We start from the raw sequence: 16,605 nt of genomic DNA on the forward strand, positions 1-16,605 counted from the left end.
TCTAGACGGGACTTAAAAATCATTTAATATTTGTATACTCTACTTAGATAGGGTAGTTAGCAAAAAAACAACAACATACTATTCTTAGGTAGCTATATTATAATCAAATGCATAATGCTTTTGTGAGGGCTATACTCCAGGAAGGGATCATTTCTTAAGGACACACTGGCTTGGCTTTGGTATTCAGCTGGTTTCTGTAGTTTTTTCCACAGTCAAGCATTACTTGATAAGAAGGCATTCGTTAAAGAATGTGCTTTTTGTTTTCCAGTAGAAGAAGGAAAAAATAAGCAGCATTAGGACAAATATATTGAGTCAACCTACTGGTGGCAACAGCCATTAGCACATCAGAGCACGCAGACCCTATAGGAGGGGTGGGGGAGATGCTAGCCTCAAGGTCCCATAGCCCCGCCTCCTGGTAAACACACAGTGAAACCCTGTTTAGGACCCAGGTGCGCCCTCCAAGCTCCCACATGCCTACACTGTTGTCTCCATGCCCTTTCCCAGGGCCCACCTCCTGCTTAGTTGGTTCTTTAATTATTATGTTAATACTGTTCCATTTTTCAAAGAGATACTGCAGCTCACTTTTCAAAAATTGTACAAAGAAGAACAAGACCGGGAGGGAAGAACAAGAATGGAAACAGCACTTCTGACCTTTGGAGGTGAGAAGTCAAAGCAAGATTTTTAAAACTGGCCTGAACTCCAGTCACTACTGACTCCTGGAGACAGGAGCTCCCAATATTTGAATGCAGGCCATCTGACTGTTCTGCTATCTCTCCCTCACACTCCAGGCACCATGTCACTGGCCACTGGGGTCCTTAGAAAAACTCACCCTTTGCTGTCATATTCCCCACCTGAAAAGACAATGAGCAATTAGGGAGTATTGGGTAAAACAGACCTAGTGATTAAGGACAACCTGTTAGGAGCTTTAGACTCTAAATATTACTAAAGTGTTGAGCTCTCATTTGCAAAGAGTAGCTACAATTTGTGTGACATTTGAAATCTTGAAACATCTGTGACCCACAGTTAACTTAGTCAGCGGTTGAGGAGGTGCCCTGACTGCAGCCTGCCTCTTAGGTCCCGACGGCCAAGTGGCGTGCCTCCACCCTGATTCTCAGACAAACCTGGGTGTTACACTATCTTCCCAGCAGTGCTGGGTCAGGGTCCCCCCTGAGTATCCCCCCCATTCGACCCTTTTCCTGTCTCCTCTGGAACTTGGGCCTCCACTGCAATCATGTGTGTGCTCTCTGCTCACTGTCAGCCCAAGCGCCGAGGTCACCCCATGGAAGTGCCGGCTCCACGGCTCTGAACATGAACAGTGAATTACCTTGATATAATGAGTGATGCCTTTGCCCCTTTCCCGCACCAACTCTGAGTACTGACACCCAGCCTCCGAGGTCTGCCACGCTTCCTCACCAGGAAACACCGCACAGCACACAACACACACACGTGTGCACAGAATGTGTACTCAGCACATGGCTCCACACCCCGATTTCCAAGTGCCTGTGTTAGCACAGGCTTTCAGGAGGAGAGCAAGGAAGTAGACAGGGGAGCTGGCATGAGGCACCCATAGGTGCTGAGCTCCATGTGGAGACAGAGGACTCCTGTGCTTTTTGTAGAGGTTTCAAAATCAGTAGAGAATTAAGTTCAGAGCATTCACTGGGAACCCAGAACAGCCCAGGCGCAGGGAAGGTGTGGCCGGGACCCAGGTCGAACCGCCAGGTTCTCTCAGGACACATCTCCATGGACAAGGAAAGGAATGTTTACATCTGTACAAATGTGCTGAGCGGAGCCGGATACCTGGACAGATCATTGTTCACCGTGATGGTCCAGGAGCCTGGAGGAGGTGCCCGTGCTCTGCCCCCACCCTATTCACCTATTCAAGTGCCACGGCAGCCTCCTCAGCACCCCTGGACCTGGCCTTCTGACTGGCACTGACCAGTGGGAGACGCCGGCTGCGATTAGAGAGGCAGTTGGTGAGACTAAGTGGCCCACACAGGGACCGACCAGGTTCCGTGGCTGCAAGGCACTCACGCGGCTCAGACCAGCTGAGCTGGATTCCATGGGCACACTCTGTGGACTTCCTCCTTCCCTTGCTGCATTTCAGTTTCAGCATCAGGACCCAGGCCACTGCGGTCTCTTCCTGATGTCCTAGGGGTGGCTATAGGCACATGCCACCTTCTCCTGAACTCTCCTATGACTGTAAGCACAGTAAACATCTTCATATCTGTCTGTGAAATACGGTTAGACACACGTGCACTTACGGATAAAAATCTGGCCCCAAAGAGAGGGGCACTCGGGAGCCTCCCTGGTTCTCGGCTGAGCTGCAGTCTGCATGGCACTTGGAAAAATCAGAGGCCAGCACCCATGTGACAGGAAGAGGCGATCCCTGCATCTTCACCCTGCGTTGTATTCATCCAGGACTCCCAGCAGCACACGGGAGGAGGGCGGCAGGCGCTTTGGCCCCCAAAGAGTTTAAAACCACGGTGCCCAGCATTGCAGGATCCTATTAATAATTAAACTGCCTGTCACTTACCAACAACATACATTCCAAATTAAATTTAAGCAAAAGGGGAAAAGAGATCATTTGGGACTGGCTGAGTGGGCTTCAGAGAGAAATAAATAATAATCAAACATCTGTGATCCAAACAGGATGTGCTCCATCAGACAAACAACTGCCACCCCGCCTCGCGCTGGGGAAGGGCCTAGGGAAATTGGGGCCTGGGACGCAGCGTCCCTCGAGGGTGGGAGGTGAGGGCAAGTTCATGAAGCCAGAAAGCGATGCAGGTTGCCACCTTGTGTGATCTGCGTCTTACTTGGCAAAGGAGACGGTGGACAGTCCAGCGTCGATGTCCCCGTCCAGAAAGAGGCAAAGAATTCAAATAAGACTCCAAACTCATGATTGCTGACTTGCTTGGGAGCCTGTTGGTCGTGAAGGTTACAGAAGAGAATTTGTTTTTGCAGGGAAGGAAGAGAGAAAAGACGTAGCATTAATACACAAATGGGTCAAGAGGGAGACATTACTATTTCCCCAATCCTGCGAGATTCGGTGGAGGACGTGACTTTAGCTCAGCATCACGAGAGAAATGACCGGAATAAAATGGCAACACGTAACCGCTACGTTTGCTAATTAACCTGGTGTAATACTTCATAACAGGGAGCATGTGGAGGCTGTCTTATCCCAGTGATATTTAACTCTCGGTCGCTCATAAATCTAGCTGGCTGCCAGGAGACTGTCAGAGCAAAGAAAGCGAGGAGCTCTTCCCATCATACCCTCCTTTGCTGTCTTCGTGTCCCTCCCCGAGCAGCCGTGGAGCATCTTCTGTCTGTGCTGTTTGGTGCCCACAGAAACGATACGGTGACTCATTGGAAACTGGTTGCAAATGTGGGCAAGTGGCCGCTGGCAGAACCTCGCCCATCCCAGCACTTTCTGAGCTGCCCTCCGCCAGGCCAGGCGGGGAACAACACCTCATGTCCCTTCTGAGCAGGCGGCGGTCTGTGTGTCTTCTCCTTAGGTAACTGTGTTAAAATATCCTATCCCAGCTGTAACACTTGTTTTACACGAGCCCTGGTTTTGTCTGACACAATATGGAACAACATTTGTCATCCGTTATCAGGGGTGATATATTTGTTAGCCTGCAGAGAGCCATCTGCCGCGCCTGTCTCCAGCGAGCAGGCCAATCTTCCTCGGCTACAGCTGCGGAGCGTCGCGGCGTTGGCGGGGGCTGTCCGGTCTGCGGCGGAGGCTCGCTGGCAGGCAGGCACCGACAGATTTAATATTATCTCCCTCTTACATATTTATCTACGTCCAATATTTCTGCGGATCCATACATCACCTCTCCGTGCGCACACTGTTGTTCTGCGGTGACAAGCCATCGACACCCAAATGAGGAATTTATGTTCCATATTAAATATGGACATCTGAATGATTATCAAATCTATAGTGGCCAAGCCTGGCCAATCACCCCTAAATAATGGATGAGAAGTAGATGTGACTCAATTTGTTCCATGCGAAGCCTTGGAGACTCGGCCGCGCACTTCCCCCGGTGCACTGTCCTTGTTTGCTTCTGTTCCCTCCCGGCCACACTCAATAGAGTCTGCAGGTGATGAAGAGAATGAGCCTGGGAAGGAGTGAGTGTGAGACGGCTGCCTCACTCGCAGGTAGGGACCTCCGGCAGCCGATGCCCTGTGTGCACACCAGTACATCGTGATGGCAGAAGCGTTCATGGTTCGTACAAAGGGAGCTGAGGCCCTGTGAGCACAACCCACCGTAGGAAGGGGTCAGATAAAAACATCTGTAATTATTGCTGTGCTGTGTATCTGCGTGCACATAAAGCTAAGTGTACATGTGACGTGGCAAAGTTAAACAGAGTGAAATAACGTAAAACAAATGTGTTTGGTTAAGTGACATTTTTAGACTTGTGGTCACCACCTGATGCAGAACACATTCACTGAAGTTGTAATTTTTGAGTCGCTGACTTGAATTATCCTTAATAGCAGTGCAGTTGGGCTACCCTGGAAAAGTTGTTTCTTCCCACTACGTCTCATCCCCCAAACTCCTGCCATAATGGGGGGCAGTCGTTTGTTTATATTGCCCACAGGAAGCCACCGCTGGGCTCACACGTTGGGTAGAATATGTCTCACTGAGCAGAGCAGGTCTAGGTGTGGACTGACAAATTGGAACCGTACAGATGAGCCAGTTACCAGGGGGCATGAGTCCCGTGGCCGGACTTGTCCAACGAGTGTGGGTAGATGGTGAAGTGTGTAAAGGACATGGGTGGGCGTTAATGTTGAGTAAAATGAAGCAGGAACACTCTTACATAACAAAGTAAGATGTTTTTATTGCACAGGAGAATCTGAGAGAAGTCACTGAAGGTCTTTGAGCAGCGCATAGTAATGCAGTATTTTAAAGTATTAACCTAAATATATGCAGGATGCATTCAAGGGATGAAGCTGGAAACACTAGAGCAGGAGAAAGGACCTGCAGTTCCAAGAAGTCAGTGACAGAGGCAGGATGCTGCTGTAACAAAACACCACAGGCTCAGTGGTTTACAACAGCACACATTACTACCTCAGTCCCAGAGCTCAGCAGCCCAGCAGAGACCTCACTAGGCTGAGGTCCAGGTGTCTGCAGGGCTGGTCCTTCTGGGGCCTCCAGGGGGACCTACTCCCTATTTTCCAGTTCTAGAGGTCCCCCATTCCTTGGCATGTGGCCCCCTACTCCATCCCCAAAGCCAGTAATGATGGGTTCTGTTCTCCTTACTCTCATCTCTATAACAATGACTGGACTTCCTTCTCCAAGTCACTTCGGACCACCCAGGTGATCCAGGATAATCTCTTTATTTTAAGGTCAGTTAATGAGCCACCTAATTCAGTCTTCACCTCCTTCCCCCTTGCCATGTGACAGAACCTAGTCACAGTCCCCAGGGTTCAGGGCGTGAACATCCTAGGGAGCCAATAATCTGCCCGCCACAGGCAGAGCATAGAAAAGTAAGATAGAATTAAGTCAATGACAGAAACAAAGTTTCCAATGTGAGGGACAGGGTGATCCATATAACAACTGAGAGAAATAGAACATCAGAGTTTAGAGCTGCAGATTTCACGGAACAATATGCACTGTTATGGACACTGTTATGGACGGGGACATTTCTGTAAGGCTTGGGAGGCAGTAAAATTCCATAACAACTGAATTGTTTCAAGCCGGATGTTTCCTCACTCGGAACGTGTTTTCCACCTTCTTCCTCACACTGCAGCTGCTGGAGGACCTTCTAGGAGAAATGTAAGCTTTATGTCAGCAAGAAAGGGTTCAATGAGAATGAAGATCACAGTGACTTATGTTCATTGCCTTACTGGCCTTTCTAAATTCCTAAGAAAATATTCTTCTGAAACCTTAGGGTGGAGAGAAAAGTTGACATTCTTACCATTGCTCTAAACGTCTTTATTATCTCTGGAAACCACAGCTTTTTTCAAAAGTCAGAGCAGGTAGACTAACCATTTGCTGAAGAAGTGTCCACAAGAATCACATTTTCTCCCGATCGCCAGAGAAACTAGACTTTGGGGAACACAGGACTCTGGGTGACCCCAGCAGGCAGATGAGGAATCACCTGTGTTGCTCCGTAGCCCTCATTCAGTGCCTCTGGGACCCGCCCACATGTGTCCTGTGGGAACAAAGGAAATCCTTGTGCTGACATGGCTGAGAGGTGTGAGTGCAGGACAGTTGGGGGGGGGGCACCAACACCCGACTTGGAGACTCCCCTCGTGCAGGGACTGAGGGTGTCGTTGGTATAAGAAGTCCCTGTGGGGGACTCAGGACTTCTGCTAGAACACCCCACTATGTGCCACTGTTCCAGGGCACAGGCCTTGGGACCTTGGTTCTATTTTGTGGGGTCACTTACTGGTGAGTTCGAGTACATAGTTTGCACCAGCATCGGGCACACCCAGGGGGTTGGACACCATGGTGAGGTGTGGGGGTGAGGGGCCCGAGCTGCAAGGCAGCTCTCCTCCCCCCTCCAGGAAACCTGGGCGAATTCCCGGCACCCACGGGATTCATTCCTCTCTATTCAGGGCCCACTCTGTGTGTTAGGGGTATTTGGGAAAAAAAATCTCAGTACTTATAACAAAAAACATCAATGTATTATTTACCAACAAATTACAGTGACTTTAGATGGAATCCAATTAAACACACCTGCATGGATATGGCCTTATTTGTATCAACTCCCCTGGACAGGGGTCTTTGAGTTAAACATGTTTTCATCTTGGAAAGTGAGGTAACCCAGGAGCTGACGTGTGCAGGGTTCCCATCTCCTTAGGGAATAAAACCCGCTCTGCTAGGAGGTGGTTCTACGAGACATTTCATGTTGAATGGAAGAAGATGGGTCTCTCCTTTTCTTTTTTCCTTTGTTCTCTTTGGTTCTTGTTTTGCCTGGAAATATCCAGACAAGAGAAGAGGCTGTGAATGCACCGGGGACCTGGCCTCCAAGGGACGTGTGGACACGTTTATGGGAGGATTGGTATATTCTAGAAATAGCGGAAACACCGTTGTCCGTCAGAAGCATAAGTAAGAGGAGGCGTGGGAGGGCTGCGTGGGCGCGGAGAGCTGCCTGCGCACAAGGCGCTGCCTCTGAGCCAGGACCACAGACAGCCAAGAGGATGCTGGGCTCCAGAGACTTCAAGCCTAAAAGGTGAGAACGGGCCCCTCCGGGAGCCCCTCCCAAGTTCACATTAAGAGGAAATCGAGGCCCAGGCTCTCATGGGTGGTGAGGGTGCAAACACAGGAGCTGTCAGGGTTCCTAGCGGCTACCGCACGATTTGCGCTCATCCGCGCGCGGTGACGGGGCAGGTGCAGGCAGCTTAGAGATGCAATGGGAACCGCTTTTCCTCTGCATGGGTAGCATCTGCGCCTTTTCACTGTCCAGGGGTGCCACCCACCGAACACCACCCCCCCCCCTTGAAGTCTTTGTCTCCTCTCTCAAGATACAAGCACGGCCACACACGCCCTCATGATGTCTTCACTAGGCCTGGGTGTTCAGGGGGCACGGCTCCGCAGTCACAGGTGTGTCCCTGGCCCGTCCGGTCTGTCCTCGCAGGTCGCTGCAGCTGTGATTCCCGTGGGGCCCTGGTGTGGGCCACCACGCCAGCCTGCGGTGAATCCGGACAGCAGCGCCCCACCACGGCTGCGGGACAAAGGCCACTGCGGAGAGAGCCGGCCCAGGGGGAGAAATCCCGCTTTGTCGCAGGTCGAAACCTTCTAATGGAGAATTTGATGCTCTCCACATCGCTGGTGCCGGGCACCACGTTTCAGTCTGGGGATTGACAGGAATTCGGCACATCCGCTGACATCTTTGAACCCCTTTCTTAGGGGACTTCTCCAGCGGAGCGGGAAGCCCTGCCGTCTGCCTACGCTACAGCTGCCCCTCAGTAGGGTCCGCAGGTGTTTCTCTCTGACGTTGTTTATAGGCCTGGAGGGTTTGGCACACGATGCCCCCTGCAGGGCGGGAGGCGACCCGCAGCCAGCGGAGCCCACCTCCGGGATGGAGAGCGGACCACAGTCAGCACCCGGGAACCGCGCAGTGGACCTTCTGGGTTCAAGTTACAATTTTGAAGGAAATAATGTGTTAAAGAACTTGGAGGACGTTCCCCACTAATGTGTGTCTGGTGGGAGCTTCGCGGGAGGCAGCCGCCTGCTGTGCGGAGGCGCTGGCTGCTCCATGTGTGCAGCCCCTGGTTTTAGGCTGTTAAAGAACCAATTTTTTTAATGAACATTTAATTAATATTAATGTTATGCTAACTAAATACATTGATTAAATAACTCCTGTAATTCACGAAGTGTCTTGCTAGAAAGTGGCTCAGCTTGCATACATGAAAACCCCCCTGGAAGTTTCAGAATTATAAAATAATTACAAGTTCAGAAAACGCCTTATGTTGAAAAGACCAGCGTGGTTTGTTTTGTCAGTTTTTTCTGGTAACACCCATACAACACTTACTCCTTCGGAAAGATCAACTTCGTTTGCGACAAAATTTTACCTTTGTCATTATTCTAAATGGATACTGTATCCTATGCCATGTGTACCAGGCAATCCTATGAATTCATATATTCCAGGTAATACAATGAGCTGACCTATTACTTTAAATCTGGACGCCAACAGGGTAAGTAGATGCTAAAGAGCATTAGTGCTTTAAGACGAGTCCTTGTGCCTTTGTTTCATGTAAGTGTTTCTTCTTACGTCTTTGGAGAGAGTTTACAGAACTGTCCTTGAATATGTGGGCAAGTCTTTTCACACAGCGGGACGTTGGGAGGCTGGAGTTTCGGCTCCACAAGGTATTTCCGAATGTCCCTCCTCTGATGATGGGAGGTGGGCTGCTGCCTCCGCCTCACAGTTAACACTGAGCAGGTCTGCAGCCTCCCTCTGCGGCTCTCGGGGCCCTCATGGGAGCTTCGGGATTTGGGAAATTGTTTGCCTTTGTTGCATTCATTTTTGTTTATAAAATACTAATTACCTCTTTTATTGTTTGAAGGGATTAAAAGTTAATAGGAGAAACTAAATAAACAGAACGCCATTCTGCACAAACTATATAAGCTGGTAATTAATTTCTGGCCTCCTCTGAGCTAATTAACTCATATAAAGAAATGAAGTTAATGAACCATAATTCTAGTCATACAAGTGTAGATACAAGCAGTTTGACTTAATGAATTAATAAGATATTTCCTTTCTTAGAGGTTTTTCGATTGTGTTCCCAATCTGAAGGCCCCTTTAATGTTCCTCTCTGGTTAAAATGTTTAATAAATGGGGGGCAACCTGGTGATGGGCGTTAGTATGTGGCATCGTCTCACGGGCCTCTGGGTCCTGGAAAGCAGTCCGTCCCTGCCATGGCCCGTGGGTACCCAGGTGTGCCCCTCTGAGGGCAGAAGAGGCTACTTACATTACAGGGCGTTTCCACCTGCCTCAGACACATGGAGGTAAACTGAGGAAGTGCCCCTGTGGGCTGCCTAAGGCCACATCTACTCATAAAAGTCATAGGCATTCCCTTCCTCCATTAGTATTCTTTGTTTTTTACATTTGCACCTTCTGAGAAGACTCTCCTCTGACGTCCGATCAGTTGAAAACCATCTTTCCCTTTGCCGTTCATGCCGGCAGCCTTCTCATGGAACATTAAGAATGGCAAAAGGCATATTTCTTTTATATTTTGGGCGTAAAAGTAGTACCCACAGCAGTGTTGTTAAAGGGTTAAATTTTTTTCTAGAGGCACCACCCAGGATGTAGAAAGGTGTATTCTTTGTTTAAAAAGATGTTTTTAAAAAATGATTCATCTTAAACTCTGTATTTTCATTAACTTGCTTCTCAGAAGTGAAGGTGTTTTAAGATAAATACTTGGGTATCAGTATTAGCACAGGTCCCAGGGCACTTGCTCTGTACGTAATTGGAGGGGTGGATTTAGGACACAAACATGTATGATCTCATGTTGCCAAAAGTCAAGAGCGTGGGTTGGACCTGCAGCGAAGACGTGCTTTAATTTTGCAGTGAGGTCTGTGCTGTCCTTACTGCCTCCCAGGGAAGGTGTAGGATCCTCCTTAGCCTGCAGGTTCTGGTCAACAGCCAGTGCTCACTATGAAAATGGAAAAGAAACTTAGAAGGAAGGGAAGACCACCTGGGCGTGTGCTGAACCCCAAGGTCATTATTGGACTTAATGGTCCCATCAATGACCTAAATGCTGTCCTAATCTTGCCTTTGTTGACTTGAAACTAAAATTTCTAGAGATTATGTTGTCCCAGGTCGCCCAGCTAGTCAGTGGGAGGACAGGGATTTGAAGAATATGTCTGCACTGACCTCTTGCATTTAACCAGCATCCTCTCCTGCTGCCCATCACTTTTCTAGAACACGGCCCCTGCACCCATGCTGGCAAGATTGGGTGACTGTCTTCTTGGGCACAGGGCCTGTACCAGCCACTCTGTGACAACCTGAGCAGAGTGAGCCTTGCAACAAGGATTCAGGGTGACTCCTACTTCCATCCACCCCTCCCCTCCGATCTTGGAAACAATGATGATCACATGAACAGCAATAATAATAAAAACTGTAAAAACAATAATGAGAGCAGAGGCAAGGCGGTGGGAGTTAATGGGGTCCTCTGGGCTCTACCTCTGCTCCAGGGACACCAGACAGCCTCCCTGAGCCGCTGGGCTTCCTGAGGGGCTGAGGGGAGGGAAAGCATGGATGTGCTTGGCGTGGGAGGAAGCAGAGGTGTCTTGTGACAGCCACACACGCCCCCAGTGTCTCAGGACCTGACCTTTACTGCACTGTAAATCGGCTTTGACTAGCTTGGTGTTTGTGCCTCAGCAGAACTTCTAAGGCAGGACGTTTCAGTAACCAGGGAAGGCCCAGCTGGCTTCTCTTCATGGTGACGGTGAGCCCTTCCCTGGAGAAGTGGGGAGTGGTGACTCTAACCATTTTCCGTTCCCTGTGGGACAGGTGAGGAATCCAGCTGAGGGGGGAAATGAATGGAAACCTGGGCAAAGCACTGTGAACTTCAACGGTACAAACAGAGATAACGTTGGCAAGCTTCCAATGCCTGCTTCTTCCTGGTGGGCAGCCCTCTATCTCCTGTCTTTGCCAAGTGCCAGCCTTGGGGCTGATTTGATGGCCTGTGAGCCAAATCCAGTCTCCTGTGCCTCCTATTGGGGTTCCTTGCCAAGGCAACCAAGAACTATGCACATGTGTCCACATATAAAATATGGGTACAAAACTGGAGCATCGTGGGAGGAGAAGACCTTTTATTTTAAGGCAATCAAAGATTATCTTTGAGATTTCTTAGGCCCTAAGACTTAGGGAATTTTAAGAAAACCTTGAATTTTCATCCACACGGACTTTTAGCATACTGTGAGAGAAAGAAAGGCTGAAAGAGAGATCAATCAATCAACCAGCAGAAATAATTTGAGTGATATCCAGAGAGAACGTTGCTCTTGTCCTGTCCTTCTCCAACACACATTAACTAACATCTAAGGACTCCATGGAGCCCTTTGCTCCTGCTTTGCAATTGGTTAATCAATTCATTGCCCTCCTCCGATCGAGAGTGAGGCTGACACAGGCTCAGAAATGGATTTCATCTTGATTTAGTAAATTTCATTTATCCGTCTCCATTATTTACTCAGATGCTAAGAATACATCTTTCCTTGGCCATTTGCTCCTAATTGATGAGGTGGCCATGCGTGCGGTCCCAGGGCCTCAGAGATGGGCTGTCTCTGCTTTTGATCGACTGTCTATGAAGTGGCCTTTTAGAACTTATAGCGGCCTCTTCTCTGCCCACGCCAGCACTTGTTATTAATGAAAAGCATGACTGTCAGGTACTGGAAAGCCATCTAATTAAACAGCAAGATTTCCATAAAATGAGTTTGAAATCAATCGGTCAATACGGAAACCACTTAAGAAGATGTAAGTATGATAAAGTGCGATTTAGCTGCACAAGCAGTGGGCACAGTGTTCCTTTGAGACTCAAAGGTCTGCGTGCGTCTTGGGCTCCCCTAACAATTGTTACCAAGTCACTTATTTTCCTCTTAGAATTCAGAGGATTCAGACATATTATCTCAGGCAAAACCACAGCTATAGGCCTCCCTACTCCGAGGACATTTTCTGACTCAAGTGCATGGAGCACGTGGACCCGGCTCAGGTCCAGGTATCTGAGGAGCGGATTCACCTCACCAGTCACCTGTCTGCAGGGTAAATCGGCTCTGGGTCTGCTGAGACTCCGAGATCCTCTGAACTAGACAACTGAGTCATCTGAATGTCCTATCTGTGCTTAACTCTTTGTAAATACTTACAAGGTTCTGTAGCTACCCTGTCCAAGAGAGAAGAGAAACGTGTCACATATTTCCATCACATTTCCTTTTGCCTCCTAAAATCAAGAACTCTCTATATTATGGAGGAAGTTTATTAAAAACTTTGACAGTGAAAGATATAAATAATACATCCAGCCCTTAGTCTGCCCCATATGACGCAACTGTTTGCGTGGGTCCCCAAAGTTTCATTCTGAATCCACTGCTCTTTCTTCTCATGCCATTGCCCTGGTAACCCCAGGTGACCCTGCATTTCACAGCCACTGTGGGGCCCAGGGCTCCTGGTCTGAGTCCCTGCAGCTGAATGACCCACTGGGCACCTCAGACCACATGGCAGTGCGTTGTTCTCATTCACTCCTTCCCCTGCGAGCCACCTCTCTGAGCATTTCCAGAACTTAGCGCAGGGATCATAGCGCTTCAATCCCAAGCCAGAAAGCAGGAGACTGTTCTGGATGGTTGTGTGTCACTCACGTCGCACGCTCAGCACGCAGCAGAATCTCTGTCCCCTCTCCTCTCCGCAAAGCTGGCAGTCACAAGGTCCCTAACTATGGAAACAGTGCTGGACATAGGAATATTTTAGACATAAAAACCAGCAGTGATGAGATGTGAATTTTGTAAACTATTAAGTTGAACCTCAGGAAACAGCTACTTTGATTGAGACAGTCAGCAATATATCAGAATATTAGCAATTTCCTAAGTTTACTCCAATAGAAGTGATAGTTCTTGGCTTGAATTCCTAATGGACGCCTCCAGTTTTCACGCTGAAATACACAAGTGAGCTTGTCCTCCATGAGAGCCCACAGCCAGGCTCCACACTTCCAGACGGAACAGCCTCTGCTGCCCCTCTGAGCTGCGCGGTCTCATCAGAAAGTGAAGGCGATGTGTTTGGGGGACGGAGCACCTCTGCCCTCTCGGCCTGCTCCTTGCTGTGACTGTCACCACTGCGCTCAGTTCACACGCACGGGGGACATGCTGCTAATACTCAAAACTTCAGAAATACGAGGAAACGGCCTGTGACTTGTCAGAACTAATGATAACACAGAGTTTTAGGGAAACAAAAAGAAAAGCGCTGACACCCACATAATTACGTCAAGATAGAAACTGAAGCGTCCTCCTGCCACTTCCATTATCTGCCTTCGAGGCTGTGGTGCCATTCACCAGCCGCCGTGGGGACTCTGCCCACGTCCCCTGTCAATAGTGTCAAAAAAATGGATAACCTGTCATTTATGCCCATCAGACTTTCTATGTTCTAGTTTGGGGCACTTTATACATATATATGAAACATAAACTGTATTTGCTATATGTATATAACATATATATATGAAACAGAAACCATAACTCAAATTAGAGTAACAATGAGTCTATTAGAGGAAAATAATAAATTCCTATGCAGATAAGAAAAAGCTTAAACACATCGTGATTAAACCACATGCCTGGAACCATCATCTCTTCGGGACCATAAATCTGTACAGATGTGCAGGCCTGTGGACTCCAGGCGGCCAGTGAATCCCTCCTCTACTGTGGCTGCCATGGTTTCCCAAGTCTTTCAAAAGGCAAAAGATTAGATTTTATGAATATTAAATTCCTTTAGCAAAGGAACTGATGATATCATCTTAAGCTTTCTTCTATCTTTTCTTAACTAAATATATTCATTGAACACTTGAGATAGTCATCCATTTCTTGGTTAATTCATTCACTTCAGTGACATTTTTCTGAAGTTTCCCGCCATGTAGCGTTTGCTAATCTTGATAGGAGAGAAAAAAAAAATCAGAACTGTTTCTGTTGAGGTCGAAGTTTTTTATGTTTAGAAAAGAGCAGACCTAAAAGTATCAAGAATATTTATTTTACCTGGAAGTTAGAGATTATCTCTTCCCTCTCCCGTGTTTGCCTCCAAAATTAAAAATGCATCCATACCAGCAACAGATTGAACTCCGCCATGTTTTTAAATGATGGCAACCTAATTATGAATAAAACTTGAGGAATACCATTAAAAATATCACCAGTTGTTGCATAGTTGAATCTTTCAGGATATATTTAAACCAAATTATATTTATCAAAAATAGTCAAATAAGTTGTAAATTCATATGAAATTGTAGGGCATAAAAAAATAACAAATATCTGATAGAAAGCTTTTGTTTCCAGTTAGAAAGTTTAAATTTTGAAGAACAACAACAAAATTTTAAGAAAGGTCAATATTTTATTAATATTAGTATGTATTTATGTGCTAATTTTTCTATTTAGACCAGGGAGGTTGTTGATTATAAGTAGCTGTAGCTGACCATGTATATGTATTAGTCATAACTACAAGTCCTAAACACTCAGAGTTGATGTAATATGCATATATGCATAGCCCATGGACACAGACAATAGTGAGGTGAAGGCCTGGGGTGGGATGGGAGTTGGGTGGAGGGGGGCAAAGAGGGAGAAATAGGAGACATCTATAACACTCTCAACAAAACTAACTTTTTTAAAAAAAGTAAAAAAAGAAAGAAAGAAACATTACTTCTCTGTACTATTTGTCATTGTCTCTGTTTATTCACACATTCTTTTTGGATTACATGCACACACATGTGCACACACGTGTGAACATGTTAGACAAGGGAACTGAGGACATACCTTATTTTCCCCATCATTTCTGAGTCATCCATGAGGATGCCTTCCATGTTCTAAGGACGCGGACGTGTCTGGGTTGGACTGAACTGATGATGCTCCTGGTTGCTCTGGCATTGCTAAGTCACTCATTATGCATCACACTCTTCCACTACTGGGCTGGCACCCATTTGTCGTCTACTGATTCACGCTAATTCAAACAGTTTATAATGTGTCAGAATTTTTCCAGGGGATATGGAGAGATGCACTGGGGAGGCTTGCACAGACACTGATAATTAGCAAATTAGCCCTTGGGTTGTTTGTTATTTTTGTTTCTGCAAAAGGAAAAAAAATACCTGAATATGTTAAAAAATAAAATAAAACCACTGGGTATTTACACAAAAGGCAAACACAATTAAAACACACGCACAAACACACACTTGCACACTCGCACAATGCACAAATACATACCCCTTTGTACAAACCAGCGAGCTCCTAATTTCTACCAGAATTGACATAATTTATGCAGCTCGACACTGATAAAGGAGACCCGTGAGTTTATATTGCACCAATATCCAATTAAAACATCCGTCTCACACACGTTTAATAAATAACCAAATGTTCTGTTTGCATGATTTACTTCTAGAGCCCACTTCTCCTATGTCAGAGGGACAGCTTCTGCCTGTGATTAACGTATGAAGCATCATTGTGACATCATTCCTTGGTTCAATCACGTTTACTGATGCATTATATTAATATCCACATAAGGTCTTAGAACAGACCTGGGTGCTGTGGTCATCAATGAAGCAATGCAATCCCCTGCCACATCTCAGCATTGGGAGAGGAACAGTGTGGCAAAGCAATGACAGGATAATGTGACACTGAAAATAACATTCAATTTGTTAAATTTTTTGCCTGAAAGTTAACTTTCTATTAAGCAAGAAAAATAACTCTAATTTGGTGACAAGGAGGTTTTTTTTGATATATGATTCCAGTCTGTACTTGCAAAATAGTATTCTCTTGCCCTGGGGATATATTCATCACTTTAATGAAAAATGTAGTAAACGCATCCTTGGCCACTGTAGCCCAAGCTCAGTGCCTTTGTGCACCTGTTACTGTATTGGCTCTGCTCCTGGCAACATCTGGATTTTATCAGACGCTGGGATTCTCACTGACAGAAACTATGGGGCTAAACATGAAAATAGCTTCATAAATGTAACATCAAAAATGTTAGCTTAGCTCTAGCTGGTTTGGCTCAGTGGACAGAGCATCGGCCTACAGACTGAAGGTTCCCGAGGTCAATTCCAGTCAAGGGCACGTGCCTGGGTTGCAGGCTCGATCCCCAGTAAGGGGTGTGCACGAGGCAGCCAATCAATGATTCTCTCTCATCATTAATGTTTCTATCTCTCTCTCCCTCTCCCTTCCTCTCTGAAATAAATCTTAATATATAAAAAGCCAGGGGCCATCATGACCAAAACAAAAGGACAGACGACCAAAGAGCAGTCTGTGTAGGGCGACAAGGCCGGCAAGGGGGTTAGTGAGGGACAACCAAATGACTGAACAGCAGGCTGCATGAGGCAACCAGGCTGGCAGGGGGGACAGTTGGGGTGACCAGGCCGGCAGGCGGGGGGCAGTTGGGGATGACCAGGCTGACAGAGGGGGGCAGTTGGGGGTGACCAGGCCAGCAGGGGGGC

This window comes from Myotis brandtii, unplaced genomic scaffold (genome assembly GCF_000412655.1).
Source record: "Myotis brandtii unplaced genomic scaffold, ASM41265v1 scaffold154, whole genome shotgun sequence".
NCBI classification, from domain to species: Eukaryota; Metazoa; Chordata; class Mammalia; order Chiroptera; family Vespertilionidae; genus Myotis; species Myotis brandtii.